We start from the raw sequence: 17,376 nt of genomic DNA on the forward strand, positions 1-17,376 counted from the left end.
GATCACGAGGTTCGCATCATTTGGTATCAGAGCTTGGCTCCATTAATCAGGATATATCCTTCTAAAATTTTCATTTCTTGTTGTTTCCGCAAAAAATTCCTAAGTGTCCAATTTCATCTTCTCCTTGATTTTGCAGCATATCAAAAAAATAAAAAAAAAATTAGCTATTTCATTAGGTTATTGTTCAAAATATATCAGTAGCATAAAAAAAAAGAGAGAAAAGAGAAAAGCAAAAAAAAAATCGTTCAAAAAGACGTTTATTGGATTCTGTCACAGAAAACTAAACAAGAGAAAATTGGATCAAATCAACTCGGAAGTAGCTCAAATTTTATAATCTAATTACTGATGTCCTAATAGCACCACATATCAAATTTGGGGTCAATTGGATATCGTTTGTTTTGGGTTTCAAATTCGGGTCTAATCAGGTCTGATTCATAATGTTTTTGCGTCAGTATATCAAACCTTGTCATAAATTGGTCAAAATTTATATTCTGTCTATTTGGGTTGATGTCGCACTATGTATGAAATTTTAACTCAATTGGACATCATTTACTTTAGGTTCCAGATTCAGACTTAACTCGTCGTAAACGAGTCTGTTTTGCGTCAACTTTTGAAATTCGCTTGCTTTCTGTTGTTTTTGTTTCTTGTAGTTTATTTTCATCATATCCAACATATTTGGGTGTTGTTTCATGATTTTGCATATTTTTTGTTTCTGTTTTTATTCGAGTCTTCAGTTTCGTTCATATTTCGGATAGACTCGCTTGTTACTCACGAGACTATCATCGCAGTTTTGTTTTGCTTGTTTTCTAGTTTTTATTGCTTCTTGATTCATATATATATTTGGACTGCGCTGCCAAGTTGGTTTTATTTGGTGTTGGTTTCAGTTTCGCAAGAACCGCAAGAAGGTGAGACGAGAGGTGTGAGCGTGTGAGGACATTAAGAGTGATTGAGCGAAACACGAGCGACGTGAGGATAATTTTTTTTTTTACCACTAACCAATTTTTGCAGATACTATCATGTCAGATCAAAACAACACACCACCCCATCCCGAGGGAGAACTTACATTACAAATGCAAGTTATGACGCAGATGATGGAGAGTGTTGTAACCCATTTTTGGGTCCCCACAAAATATATATAAAAATATATAGCCAAATGAGGTTAGAAAAATAACAGGAGGCAGAAGCGCTCAGAAAATGGTTGGAAAATTGGTCGATAAGGTTAAAAATACAAAGATGGAATTTTTGATAATATATTCTTGAAGGAGGAGAGCCCTGTTGACAAGGAAAATTTGAAATTTGAGGAGAAAAGCCCAAATTTAGATGTTTATGGACTTAATTTGATTTTTAAATGAATTTAAAGGGGATTTGATTGCAAGAAAAATTGATTTTTAAGTCAATTTGGGCTTTAATTAGAAGAAATTTAAGTTTTGGGGCCAAAATATATTTTTTAGGAATTTATTAGGTCAAATCAGGGGCTTAATTGCATAAATATTGAAGTTTAAGGGCCAATTGGGGACTTAATTGAAGGAATCCGAAACCAAGGACCAAATTGAAGAAGGCGCGTAAGTATAGGGGCTGGAATTAATTGATTCAGGGGCCTAATTGAAGAAATTGGAAGTTTATTGATCAATTAAGGGCTCAATTACATAATTCAAAGGTCAAGGACCAAAGTGAAAAACGCGGCCAAATATAGGGACGGGGTTCAAATTCGGCAGGGATGCAATTGAAGGGACAAAAGATAATTGAGGGCTGCTTTGCAAATTGACGCGTTTTGGCGTCTTGTAGGATTTAAATGAAACGGCGCGTTTTATCCAAAACGACGCCGTTTCATCCATTCAAAAAAAAAAAAAAAAGGGAAAAGGGCAGAACGGTGTCGTTTTGAACGACACTGTTCATCTTTCTTCTTCCCCCCCGAACATGCAGCGGGGAAGAAGGGAAAAATGGTGCTTTTTTTTGAAATTTTTGCCGGCCCCTCTCTCTCGCCTGGAGCCCACCGACCGAACACAATGGCCGACCACCCACCGCGCACCTGCCAGAAAGCCGGGGAGGGGGGCCGAGCGTTGGCAGTCGCGCCCAATGGCCGACCGGCCGGCTGCTCCCCATGCTCCACAGCGAAAAGCCACTCACTTGGCTCTATAAATAACAACCAACACGACAGCAGAAAAAAAAGGAGAGGAGAACAGACGGGGGAAGAAGGAGAAAACGAAAAACAGAGGAGAGAGAGAGGAACGGAAAAAACCGAAAGAGAGAGAAAGGGGAGAGGGAGAAGAGAACCGAAAGAAGGGAAAACAGGGGGAAAGAAAACCAAAGAAGGAGAAGAAAAGGGAAGGAAACAGAGGAGAAGGAAAGAGGAAGAATCCCTCTTTCCGCCGCTTGAGACAGCAGCGCCGCTGCTTGGAGTCGCCGCCAGGGAGCAGCGACACCGCTACCAGCCTCCACCACAGAACGCGTTTATTTTCTCGTTTCGTTCCCTGCATGCAGAACGAGTAGCGTTCTGCATGCAGGGGTGGGGGGAAAATAATTCCCCCCCCGCCCCGTTTTGGCTTGGGCCAGGCGGATCCTGGCCCAGCCCTGTCTTCTGGGCCGGGTCTGGCCCAGAAGATAATGTGTTTTTTGTTTTGGGCCGAGATCGGCCCAACAATTTTGGGTTGAGTCCGGCCCAGTCGGTTGGGCCGGACCAGCCCAGCCCATTTAATATTATATATTATATTATATATATTATATTTTGTATTATTTATATAGATATATATATATATGAAAAAATTACAAAAATTCTTCAAAAATTATTTCAAAAAAATATGTGATTTTCTGTAATTTTATTACTGTATTTTGATTAATATTGGTTGGTATTTTATACTGTAAAGATATAAATCCGGTATTAACATACCCGGTTTTCATCAAAACATCAAAGATTTTCAAAATAAAAAATGTCTTTTGCTTTCAAAAATTTTCTAAAATATCTTTGAAAATATTGTTGATTTTTCTGCATTTGCTTTATCAAAGTAGATTAATATTTGGTTGTATTTTTATACCGCAAGGATACAAACCCAGTATTAAAATACCCGATTTGCGTCAAAACGTACAAAATACATATTTAAAAATGTTTTGTTTTAAAATACGGCCTAGTCTCTCCAATATATATATATAAATATTATAACATCATATTTTCACACAACAAAAGAAATCTCAAAACAATATATGTAGTAGCATGCATTTTGGCTTTAATAACCAGTTTATTCAAGCCATGAGAACTAGGCCAATATTCCAAAAATTCTAAAAAATCTTTTTGTCCTCTGTTAGTATATGGGATTACGAATTTATACGTAAAACGTATTCCTGAAATTAAAAATATGTTTTTTTACATAGACGCTAGAACGGTTAGGTTTTACCCGATAAGATAAGGACCTCCTTATTGAGGAGGACTTTTCTTGAACCATAGACGGACCAACAACTAGGAAACACAACGAAAACACCTTAAATTTTATCAGACAATTAAACGATGCAGCTTACCTTAGGTAGGGCGTATTTGGGGTGCTAATACCTTCCCTTTACGCAACCAGTCCCCGTACCCGATCTCTGAGACCAGTTAGGGTTCCTAGTGACCAAAATACTAGGTGGCGACTCCCACACCATTTTTCACTGCTAAGAGACAACGAATTCCTTGTCTCCCTACATTGACCAGATATATATCCCCCATATTACATTTTTTGTGGGTGGACGATCGCCGCGACGTCGCTCACGTGCGACAGAATGGCGACTCCACTGGGGACCTTGTAGACTAAGCTTTGTTTTTGTCTGATGTGTTTGTGTTTCCATGTGTTTATTGTTAATATGCCTTTCCATTTATTTGCATATTTGTTTTTTATTTTACACGTATTATTTATGCATTGTATAAAATTGTCTCATGTATCACTTGCTTTTATTTTGAAAAGCACACACAAGCTTTAAGCTAGGAGGGGGATTAGCGATCTGCCCTATGACTATTGGTCAGGGTTCAGATGCGTGAAACACCCAACTCATATCTGAGTGCCTGCTTGGTAATGGTGGGTATACTTACCTTAACTGTTCCTTGCAACGCCCCCATACTGTCTTTACGAAGAACGTCACTGGGCAGATATGAGACCCTTTTAAAGACCAAATAGAAAACCTACCCATTCTCACCTAATAAATAGAACTTGTCCTTAGGATATCTATCTTACGTTCATCATGATTAATAATTCATCAATTCAGGTTTTTAAGCCGAAATCTTGCCTAAAGGATTACGAAAGTCATGAATCGACTTTAAGATATACATTCGCACGAGCATCATATTTTCATCACGCATTTGTTTTTAATTCATCATATGCACGACAGATCGTGAAACATAGGTCCCACATCTAAAGTCCACAACACCCGGTCTAGATCGAGAATGGAGAACGAAGAAAGAGCTCACTTAGAGTCACATTATCAGACCGAGTTGGAGTCCGTAAAAAATGAAGTTTCTCGACTAACCGACTTACTCAAGCAGCTTTTAAGAGCTAAGAATGGGGAGGGAACATCAGCCCAACAACCTAAAGGAGCGCCAGCAGCTCACATCCCTCAAGCATCTCAAAACCAGGGGGCAAACTCGGCCAATGAACAATATTTTGTGCCTATCGCCCCTATCCAGCCAACTCATGCTCCAGTCACTGTGGACTTAACAGCGGAGGGAATACCGGATAATAGGTCTCCTAGTTTGATGGACCAAGACAAGCTGTTTGCTTTGGAAGAAAGATTACGGGCAATTGAGGGTAATGATTGGTTTGACCCTGTGCGAGCAGCCGAAGTATGTTTAGTACCAAACATCGTGGTACCAAAAGATTTTAGGATACCTGAGTTCATTAAGTATACTGGTTTGGAATGCCCAAACACTCACCTTCGATCCTACTGCAACAAAATGGCAGAAGTAATCCATGATGATAAATTGCTAATCTATTTCTTTCAAGATAGCCTAGCAGGATCCGCTTTGAGCTGGTACATGAGGTTAGACAGTGTCAGGATCAGGAGCTGGAGAGACTTGGTGGAGGCTTTCCTTAAGCAGTACAAGTTTAACATGGAAATCGCTCCTGATCGAACAAGTCTAATGTCAATGGAGAAAATGAGCCACGAGTCGGTAAGGGCCTATGCGCAAAGGTGGAGGGATGAGGCAATGCATGTCCAACCCCCTTTGATAGAAACGGAGATGGTGACCTTGTTTGCCAATACCTTCAAAGCACCATATTACGAGCACCTAATGGGTAGCTCATCTCAGCATTTCTATGAGGCGGTCCGCATAGCTGAAAGAATAGAGCAAGGGATTAAAGCTGGACGTATAGCTGAGCCATTGGAGACAAAAGGTTTTATTGGAAGAAAAATGGAAGGTCACATTTACGACTTTGAAGGTGGGTCCAATGACAAGATAACGGATTCATATAACCCTTATGTGGCCCACATAAACTTTAACAAACCTTTTTCCTCTAATCAAGCAAATAACCAGTCAAACATCCAAAACAACGATCAAAGACCAAACACAAGATACATTGCAGAACAACTACCGCCATTACCCATGCCTTTGAAGGAAATGTATGCCAAACTACTGAGCATTGGACAAATAGCTCCTATCCCTACATTACCACTACAACCACCATTCCCCATCTGGTATAAGCCCGAGTTGACTTGCGAGTACCATGCTGGTATTCCCGGACATTGTCTTGAAACGTGCTACGCTTTCAAGAACATGTTGTTGAAGCTCATCAAGATAGGATGGGTGTCGTTTGAAGACACACCCAATATCAATTCAAATCTATTGCCTAGTCATGACAAAAGTAATAGGGGATAAAGGGTTGGAAAACCTTGGTCAAGAATCGTCAATAATGAAGAAGGCGAGATCGAAAGAGAAGACAAGGAAACGCAAATGGGGAAGGAAGATGAAGCATTGCCTCGGTTGACTTTCCAGAACGGGTTGACCCAAGAACTTCTCGTAGTTTTCAAAATGTAAAACAACTTTATTTGCCTTAGCATGTTTTTGTCATTTGCTTTTGTCATTACTTTTATTGGGCAGTCAGGGCTCATGTTTTCAGCCATTTTATGTTTGAGCCTACCTTTTTTTAATAAATGATGAGATTATGCACTTTTTGAACAAGTTTGAGTGGTTATATCATAAAATGTTTTAATATGAAATTTAAGAAAAGCTAACCCTAAAGTACATCCCTACCTCTGATAGCGTAATGAATGATTAATCATCTGTAATTGTCTTTATCAACCATAACAATGTGCATTTTGAAAAAAAAAAATCATCATTATCCCTTCACGCACTAAAAAAGTTTATCATTGGCTGAATGAATTTATTCTCTATAAAAGCCCAGACTAGGATCACACCCCTACACTGGGGGCAAAACGAGTTGTTTTTTTGAAAAGTTTTACGTGTTTAAAATTGGTTGGAAGCCCATAGATTTGAAAACCAAGCTAAAGCATTTGACAAAAGCATGACAAAGAGGCAAATACAAGTCATACATTTTGAGAAAAGGAATACTTGAAGAAAGTCAAAGGCTTCTTCTCAAAGATATGAGAGGCAGCACGAGAAATGAATCCAGCATACGACTTCAAAAGCAAGCTCATATCAAGAGAGAGTTTCATGAAATAGAAGAAGATGATGGGGCCTATGTTTCAAAACCAGGTACAAATGCATGCATGGCATCTAATCATAAATCATTGCATATATGTTTTTTGGATCATTACAGGAGGAGACCTTAATGCATTCCAACAAAATTGGAGATGAAGAAAGAATCATTGAGTTGATTCTAGAACAACGAGAAGAGAAGATAATAATTTTCAAACCCTGCCATCAGGAGGAACGACATCGAGCAATCGGTTAAAGGGAATCGCCAGATGGGATTCCAGGTTGACCGATTTACAAAATAGATTTTTTGGTTTTTGATTAAAGAAGATCGCCAGAAGGGATCTCATTATTTCAGCTTCGGAAAAAGGAATCGCCAGATGGGATTCCAAGTTGTTTGAGATCGCCAGAAGGGATCTCGTATTTCGATATTGGTTAAAGGAGGTCGCCAGAAGGGACCTCATATTTCATATTGAATAAAAGGAATCGCCAGATGGGATTCCAAGTTGTTTGAGATCGCCAGAAGGGATCTCGTATTTCAATATTGGTCAAAGGAGGTCGCCAGAAGGGACCTCGTATTTCAGCTTTGAATAAAAGGAATCGCCAGATGGGATTCCAAGTTGATGAAGGTCGCCAGATGAGACCTCATATTTCATGTTGGTTAAAAGGAATCGCCAGATTGGGATTCCAAGTTGATTAAAGGAGATCGCCAGAAGGGATCTCGTGTTTCGCTATTTGGAGGTCGCTAGATGGGACCTCGTATTACATGTTGGTTAAAAGGAATCGCCAGATGGGATTCCAAGTTGTTTGGATAAATGAGATCGCCAGAAGGGATCTTGTATTTCGATGAAGGTCGCCAGAAGGAACTTTATGTTTTAGCTTTAGTAAAAGGAATTGCCCGATGGGATTCCAAGTTATTTGAGATCGCCAGAAAAGATCTCGTACTTCGGCATTCATCAAGGAAGGTCGCTAGAAGGGACCTCGTATTGAAACTATTTCTTAGAAAAGCATGGAGTTTACTAAGAATTCTTCCCCTGGGTAGGTCACCCATTATAATCAGACCGCACTTCACATCATTTTTCCTGGGTTAGTCACCCATACAATGAGACCATCACTTTTCTTGGGTTAGTCACCCATACAATGAGACCATCATTTTTCTTGGGTTCGTCACCCATACAATGAGACCATCATGTTTCCTAGGTTAGTCACCCATACAATGAGACCATCATTTTTCCTGGGTTAGTCACCCATACAATGAGACCATCACTTTTCTTGGGTTAGTCACCCATACAATGAGACCATCATTTTTCCTGGGTTAGTCACCCATACAATGAGACCATCACTTTTCCTGGGTTCGTCACCCATACAATGAGACCAGCATTTTTCCTGGGTTAGTCACCCATACAATGAGACCATCACTTTTCCTGGGTTCGTCACCCATACAATGAGACCAGCATTTTTCCTGGGTTAGTCACCCATACAATGAGACCATCATTTTTCCTGGGTTCGTCACCCATACAATGAGACCATTATTTTTCCTGGGTAGGTCACCCATAATAATGAGACCACTCTTTCCTTTTCCCATTCGGGCAGGTCACCCGTCATAATGAGACCACACACGTGTTTTTGTATTTGGGTATGGGTAAAGGAATCGCCAGATGAGATTCCGAGTTTTTGGGGTTAAAGGAGATCACCAGAAGGGATCTCGAGATGACTAAATTTTGATCATAGTTTTTGGGTTAAGGAGGATTGCTGTAAGGACAAAGTTTCAGAGCAATCGAGCTCCGACTAGATCAGTTTCGGGAGCTCAGTTTTGGTTTATCTTTATAAAACTTACTGCGCAAAACCTTTGCTCCGTAAGCATTATAAAGAGGGGGCATCTGTTGTAACCCATTTTTGGGTCCCCACAAAATATATATAAAAATATATAGCCAAATGAGGTTAGAAAAATAACAGGAGGCAGAAGCGCTCAGAAAATGGTTGGAAAATTGGTCGATAAGGTTAAAAATACAAAGATGGAATTTTTGATAATATATTCTTGAAGGAGGAGAGCCCTGTTGACAAGGAAAATTTGAAATTTGAGGAGAAAAGCCCAAATTTAGATGTTTATGGACTTAATTTGATTTTTAAATGAATTTAAAGGGGATTTGATTGCAAGAAAAATTGATTTTTAAGTCAATTTGGGCTTTAATTAGAAGAAATTTAAGTTTTGGGGCCAAAATATATTTTTTAGGAATTTATTAGGTCAAATCAGGGGCTTAATTGCATAAATATTGAAGTTTAAGGGCCAATTGGGGACTTAATTGAAGGAATCCGAAACCAAGGACCAAATTGAAGAAGGCGCGTAAGTATAGGGGCTGGAATTAATTGATTCAGGGGCCTAATTGAAGAAATTGGAAGTTTATTGATCAATTAAGGGCTCAATTACATAATTCAAAGGCCAAGGACCAAAGTGAAAAACGCGGCCAAATATAGGGACGGGGTTCGAATTCGGCAGGGATGCAATTGAAGGGACAAAAGATAATTGAGGGCTGCTTTGCAAATTGATGCGTTTTGGCGTCTTGTAGGATTTAAATGAAACGGCGCGTTTTATCCAAAACGACGCCGTTTCATCCATTCAAAAAAAAAAAAAAAAAAGGGAAAAGGGCAGAACGGTGTCGTTTTGAACGACACTGTTCATCTTTCTTCTTCCCCCCCGAACATGCAGCGGGGAAGAAGGGAAAAATGGTGCTTTTTTTTGAAATTTTTGCCGGCCCCTCTCTCTCGCCTGGAGCCCACCGACCGAACACAATGGCCGACCACCCACCGCGCACCTGCCAGAAAGCCGGGGAGGGGGGCCGAGCGTTGGCAGTCGCGCCCAATGGCCGACCGGCCGGCTGCTCCCCATGCTCCACAGCGAAAAGCCACTCACTTGGCTCTATAAATAACAACCAACACGACAGCAGAAAAAAAAGGAGAGGAGAACAGACGGGGGAAGAAGGAGAAAACGAAAAACAGAGGAGAGAGAGAGGAACGGAAAAAACCGAAAGAGAGAGAAAGGGGAGAGGGAGAAGAGAACCGAAAGAAGGGAAAACAGGGGGAAAGAAAACCAAAGAAGGAGAAGAAAAGGGAAGGAAACAGAGGAGAAGGAAAGAGGAAGAATCCCTCTTTCCGCCGCTTGAGACAGCAGCGCCGCTGCTTGGAGTCGCCGCCAGGGAGCAGCGACACCGCTACCAGCCTCCACCACAGAACCGCCAGAAACGCAGCCAGCCACCGCTTCCGCCTCCGCGCCAGGTAACTTTTCTTCCCCTTCTCCCTCGCGTTTATTTTCTCGTTTCGTTCCCTGCATGCAGAACGAGTAGCGTTCTGCATGCAGGGGTGGGGGGAAAATAATTCCCCCCCCCGCCCCGTTTTGGCTTGGGCCAGGCGGATCCTGGCCCAGCCCTGTCTTCTGGGCCGGGTCTGGCCCAGAAGATAATGTGTTTTTTGTTTTGGGCCGAGATCGGCCCAACAATTTTGGGTTGAGTCCGGCCCAGTCGGTTGGGCCGGACCAGCCCAGCCCATTTAATATTATATATTATATTATATATATTATATTTTGTATTATTTATATAGATATATATATGAAAAAATTACAAAAATTCTTCAAAAATTATTTCAAAAAAATATGTGATTTTCTGTAATTTTATTACTGTATTTTGATTAATATTGGTTGGTATTTTATACTGTAAAGATATAAATCCGGTATTAACATACCCGGTTTTCATCAAAACATCAAAGATTTTCAAAATAAAAAATGTCTTTTGCTTTCAAAAATTTTCTAAAATATCTTTGAAAATATTGTTGATTTTTCTGCATTTGCTTTATCAAAGTAGATTAATATTTGGTTGTATTTTTATACCGCAAGGATACAAACCCAGTATTAAAATACCCGATTTGCGTCAAAACGTACAAAATACATATTTAAAAATGTTTTGTTTTAAAATACGGCCTAGTCTCTCCAATATATATATATAAATATTATAACATCATATTTTCACACAACAAAAGAAATCTCAAAACAATATATGTAGTAGCATGCATTTTGGCTTTAATAACCAGTTTATTCAAGCCATGAGAACTAGGCCAATATTCCAAAAATTCTAAAAAATCTTTTTGTCCTCTGTTAGTATATGGGATTACGAATTTATACGTAAAACGTATTCCTGAAATTAAAAATATGTTTTTTTACATAGACGCTAGAACGGTTAGGTTTTACCCGATAAGATAAGGACCTCCTTATTGAGGAGGACTTTTCTTGAACCATAGACGGACCAACAACTAGGAAACACAACGAAAACACCTTAAATTTTATCAGACAATTAAACGATGCAGCTTACCTTAGGTAGGGCGTATTTGGGGTGCTAATACCTTCCCTTTACGCAACCAGTCCCCGTACCCGATCTCTGAGACCAGTTAGGGTTCCTAGTGACCAAAATACTAGGTGGCGACTCCCACACCATTTTTCACTGCTAAGAGACAACGAATTCCTTGTCTCCCTACATTGACCAGATATATATCCCCCATATTACATTTTTTGTGGGTGGACGATCGCCGCGACGTCGCTCACGTGCGACAGAATGGCGACTCCACTGGGGACCTTGTAGACTAAGCTTTGTTTTTGTCTGATGTGTTTGTGTTTCCATGTGTTTATTGTTAATATGCCTTTCCATTTATTTGCATATTTGTTTTTTATTTTACACGTATTATTTATGCATTGTATAAAATTGTCTCATGTATCACTTGCTTTTATTTTGAAAAGCACACACAAGCTTTAAGCTAGGAGGGGGATTAGCGATCTGCCCTATGACTATTGGTCAGGGTTCAGATGCGTGAAACACCCAACTCATATCTGAGTGCCTGCTTGGTAATGGTGGGTATACTTACCTTAACTGTTCCTTGCAACGCCCCCATACTGTCTTTACGAAGAACGTCACTGGGCAGATATGAGACCCTTTTAAAGACCAAATAGAAAACCTACCCATTCTCACCTAATAAATAGAACTTGTCCTTAGGATATCTATCTTACGTTCATCATGATTAATAATTCATCAATTCAGGTTTTTAAGCCGAAATCTTGCCTAAAGGATTACGAAAGTCATGAATCGACTTTAAGATATACATTCGCACGAGCATCATATTTTCATCACGCATTTGTTTTTAATTCATCATATGCACGACAGATCGTGAAACATAGGTCCCACATCTAAAGTCCACAACACCCGGTCTAGATCGAGAATGGAGAACGAAGAAAGAGCTCACTTAGAGTCACATTATCAGACCGAGTTGGAGTCCGTAAAAAATGAAGTTTCTCGACTAACCGACTTACTCAAGCAGCTTTTAAGAGCTAAGAATGGGGAGGGAACATCAGCCCAACAACCTAAAGGAGCGCCAGCAGCTCACATCCCTCAAGCATCTCAAAACCAGGGGGCAAACTCGGCCAATGAACAATATTTTGTGCCTATCGCCCCTATCCAGCCAACTCATGCTCCAGTCACTGTGGACTTAACAGCGGAGGGAATACCGGATAATAGGTCTCCTAGTTTGATGGACCAAGACAAGCTGTTTGCTTTGGAAGAAAGATTACGGGCAATTGAGGGTAATGATTGGTTTGACCCTGTGCGAGCAGCCGAAGTATGTTTAGTACCAAACATCGTGGTACCAAAAGATTTTAGGATACCTGAGTTCATTAAGTATACTGGTTTGGAATGCCCAAACACTCACCTTCGATCCTACTGCAACAAAATGGCAGAAGTAATCCATGATGATAAATTGCTAATCTATTTCTTTCAAGATAGCCTAGCAGGATCCGCTTTGAGCTGGTACATGAGGTTAGACAGTGTCAGGATCAGGAGCTGGAGAGACTTGGTGGAGGCTTTCCTTAAGCAGTACAAGTTTAACATGGAAATCGCTCCTGATCGAACAAGTCTAATGTCAATGGAGAAAATGAGCCACGAGTCGGTAAGGGCCTATGCGCAAAGGTGGAGGGATGAGGCAATGCATGTCCAACCCCCTTTGATAGAAACGGAGATGGTGACCTTGTTTGCCAATACCTTCAAAGCACCATATTACGAGCACCTAATGGGTAGCTCATCTCAGCATTTCTATGAGGCGGTCCGCATAGCTGAAAGAATAGAGCAAGGGATTAAAGCTGGACGTATAGCTGAGCCATTGGAGACAAAAGGTTTTATTGGAAGAAAAATGGAAGGTCACATTTACGACTTTGAAGGTGGGTCCAATGACAAGATAACGGATTCATATAACCCTTATGTGGCCCACATAAACTTTAACAAACCTTTTTCCTCTAATCAAGCAAATAACCAGTCAAACATCCAAAACAACGATCAAAGACCAAACACAAGATACATTGCAGAACAACTACCGCCATTACCCATGCCTTTGAAGGAAATGTATGCCAAACTACTGAGCATTGGACAAATAGCTCCTATCCCTACATTACCACTACAACCACCATTCCCCATCTGGTATAAGCCCGAGTTGACTTGCGAGTACCATGCTGGTATTCCCGGACATTGTCTTGAAACGTGCTACGCTTTCAAGAACATGTTGTTGAAGCTCATCAAGATAGGATGGGTGTCGTTTGAAGACACACCCAATATCAATTCAAATCTATTGCCTAGTCATGACAAAAGTAATAGGGGATAAAGGGTTGGAAAACCTTGGTCAAGAATCGTCAATAATGAAGAAGGCGAGATCGAAAGAGAAGACAAGGAAACGCAAATGGGGAAGGAAGATGAAGCATTGCCTCGGTTGACTTTCCAGAACGGGTTGACCCAAGAACTTCTCGTAGTTTTCAAAATGTAAAACAACTTTATTTGCCTTAGCATGTTTTTGTCATTTGCTTTTGTCATTACTTTTATTGGGCAGTCAGGGCTCATGTTTTCAGCCATTTTATGTTTGAGCCTACCTTTTTTTAATAAATGATGAGATTATGCACTTTTTGAACAAGTTTGAGTGGTTATATCATAAAATGTTTTAATATGAAATTTAAGAAAAGCTAACCCTAAAGTACATCCCTACCTCTGATAGCGTAATGAATGATTAATCATCTGTAATTGTCTTTATCAACCATAACAATGTGCATTTTGAAAAAAAAAAATCATCATTATCCCTTCACGCACTAAAAAAGTTTATCATTGGCTGAATGAATTTATTCTCTATAAAAGCCCAGACTAGGATCACACCCCTACACTGGGGGCAAAACGAGTTGTTTTTTTGAAAAGTTTTACGTGTTTAAAATTGGTTGGAAGCCCATAGATTTGAAAACCAAGCTAAAGCATTTGACAAAAGCATGACAAAGAGGCAAATACAAGTCATACATTTTGAGAAAAGGAATACTTGAAGAAAGTCAAAGGCTTCTTCTCAAAGATATGAGAGGCAGCACGAGAAATGAATCCAGCATACGACTTCAAAAGCAAGCTCATATCAAGAGAGAGTTTCATGAAATAGAAGAAGATGATGGGGCCTATGTTTCAAAACCAGGTACAAATGCATGCATGGCATCTAATCATAAATCATTGCATATATGTTTTTTGGATCATTACAGGAGGAGACCTTAATGCATTCCAACAAAATTGGAGATGAAGAAAGAATCATTGAGTTGATTCTAGAACAACGAGAAGAGAAGATAATAATTTTCAAACCCTGCCATCAGGAGGAACGACATCGAGCAATCGGTTAAAGGGAATCGCCAGATGGGATTCCAGGTTGACCGATTTACAAAATAGATTTTTTGGTTTTTGATTAAAGAAGATCGCCAGAAGGGATCTCATTATTTCAGCTTCGGAAAAAGGAATCGCCAGATGGGATTCCAAGTTGTTTGAGATCGCCAGAAGGGATCTCGTATTTCGATATTGGTTAAAGGAGGTCGCCAGAAGGGACCTCATATTTCATATTGAATAAAAGGAATCGCCAGATGGGATTCCAAGTTGTTTGAGATCGCCAGAAGGGATCTCGTATTTCAATATTGGTCAAAGGAGGTCGCCAGAAGGGACCTCGTATTTCAGCTTTGAATAAAAGGAATCGCCAGATGGGATTCCAAGTTGATGAAGGTCGCCAGATGAGACCTCATATTTCATGTTGGTTAAAAGGAATCGCCAGATTGGGATTCCAAGTTGATTAAAGGAGATCGCCAGAAGGGATCTCGTGTTTCGCTATTTGGAGGTCGCTAGATGGGACCTCGTATTACATGTTGGTTAAAAGGAATCGCCAGATGGGATTCCAAGTTGTTTGGATAAATGAGATCGCCAGAAGGGATCTTGTATTTCGATGAAGGTCGCCAGAAGGAACTTTATGTTTTAGCTTTAGTAAAAGGAATTGCCCGATGGGATTCCAAGTTATTTGAGATCGCCAGAAAAGATCTCGTACTTCGGCATTCATCAAGGAAGGTCGCTAGAAGGGACCTCGTATTGAAACTATTTCTTAGAAAAGCATGGAGTTTACTAAGAATTCTTCCCCTGGGTAGGTCACCCATTATAATCAGACCGCACTTCACATCATTTTTCCTGGGTTAGTCACCCATACAATGAGACCATCACTTTTCTTGGGTTAGTCACCCATACAATGAGACCATCATTTTTCTTGGGTTCGTCACCCATACAATGAGACCATCATGTTTCCTAGGTTAGTCACCCATACAATGAGACCATCATTTTTCCTGGGTTAGTCACCCATACAATGAGACCATCACTTTTCTTGGGTTAGTCACCCATACAATGAGACCATCATTTTTCCTGGGTTAGTCACCCATACAATGAGACCATCACTTTTCCTGGGTTCGTCACCCATACAATGAGACCAGCATTTTTCCTGGGTTAGTCACCCATACAATGAGACCATCACTTTTCCTGGGTTCGTCACCCATACAATGAGACCAGCATTTTTCCTGGGTTAGTCACCCATACAATGAGACCATCATTTTTCCTGGGTTCGTCACCCATACAATGAGACCATTATTTTTCCTGGGTAGGTCACCCATAATAATGAGACCACTCTTTCCTTTTCCCATTCGGGCAGGTCACCCGTCATAATGAGACCACACACGTGTTTTTGTATTTGGGTATGGGTAAAGGAATCGCCAGATGAGATTCCGAGTTTTTGGGGTTAAAGGAGATCACCAGAAGGGATCTCGAGATGACTAAATTTTGATCATAGTTTTTGGGTTAAGGAGGATTGCTGTAAGGACAAAGTTTCAGAGCAATCGAGCTCCGACTAGATCAGTTTCGGGAGCTCAGTTTTGGTTTATCTTTATAAAACTTACTGCGCAAAACCTTTGCTCCGTAAGCATTATAAAGAGGGGGCATCTGTTGTAACCCATTTTTGGGTCCCCACAAAATATATATAAAAATATATAGCCAAATGAGGTTAGAAAAATAACAGGAGGCAGAAGCGCTCAGAAAATGGTTGGAAAATTGGTCGATAAGGTTAAAAATACAAAGATGGAATTTTTGATAATATATTCTTGAAGGAGGAGAGCCCTGTTGACAAGGAAAATTTGAAATTTGAGGAGAAAAGCCCAAATTTAGATGTTTATGGACTTAATTTGATTTTTAAATGAATTTAAAGGGGATTTGATTGCAAGAAAAATTGATTTTTAAGTCAATTTGGGCTTTAATTAGAAGAAATTTAAGTTTTGGGGCCAAAATATATTTTTTAGGAATTTATTAGGTCAAATCAGGGGCTTAATTGCATAAATATTGAAGTTTAAGGGCCAATTGGGGACTTAATTGAAGGAATCCGAAACCAAGGACCAAATTGAAGAAGGCGCGTAAGTATAGGGGCTGGAATTAATTGATTCAGGGGCCTAATTGAAGAAATTGGAAGTTTATTGATCAATTAAGGGCTCAATTACATAATTCAAAGGCCAAGGACCAAAGTGAAAAACGCGGCCAAATATAGGGACGGGGTTCGAATTCGGCAGGGATGCAATTGAAGGGACAAAAGATAATTGAGGGCTGCTTTGCAAATTGATGCGTTTTGGCGTCTTGTAGGATTTAAATGAAACGGCGCGTTTTATCCAAAACGACGCCGTTTCATCCATTCAAAAAAAAAAAAAAAAAGGGAAAAGGGCAGAACGGTGTCGTTTTGAACGACACTGTTCATCTTTCTTCTTCCCCCCCGAACATGCAGCGGGGAAGAAGGGAAAAATGGTGCTTTTTTTTGAAATTTTTGCCGGCCCCTCTCTCTCGCCTGGAGCCCACCGACCGAACACAATGGCCGACCACCCACCGCGCACCTGCCAGAAAGCCGGGGAGGGGGGCCGAGCGTTGGCAGTCGCGCCCAATGGCCGACCGGCCGGCTGCTCCCCATGCTCCACAGCGAAAAGCCACTCACTTGGCTCTATAAATAACAACCAACACGACAGCAGAAAAAAAAGGAGAGGAGAACAGACGGGGGAAGAAGGAGAAAACGAAAAACAGAGGAGAGAGAGAGGAACGGAAAAAACCGAAAGAGAGAGAAAGGGGAGAGGGAGAAGAGAACCGAAAGAAGGGAAAACAGGGGGAAAGAAAACCAAAGAAGGAGAAGAAAAGGGAAGGAAACAGAGGAGAAGGAAAGAGGAAGAATCCCTCTTTCCGCCGCTTGAGACAGCAGCGCCGCTGCTTGGAGTCGCCGCCAGGGAGCAGCGACACCGCTACCAGCCTCCACCACAGAACCGCCAGAAACGCAGCCAGCCACCGCTTCCGCCTCCGCGCCAGGTAACTTTTCTTCCCCTTCTCCCTCGCGTT

General features: G+C 40.7%; 1 pseudogene; it reads left to right on the forward strand.

The window, feature by feature from the left end:
• Nucleotides 1–17,376, forward strand: part of LOC127905675 (uncharacterized) — a 55,959-nt pseudogene that overhangs the window by 8,898 nt on the left and 29,685 nt on the right.

The sequence above is a fragment of the Populus trichocarpa genome, chromosome 8, assembly GCF_000002775.5.
Source record: "Populus trichocarpa isolate Nisqually-1 chromosome 8, P.trichocarpa_v4.1, whole genome shotgun sequence".
Taxonomy (NCBI): Eukaryota; Viridiplantae; Streptophyta; class Magnoliopsida; order Malpighiales; family Salicaceae; genus Populus; species Populus trichocarpa.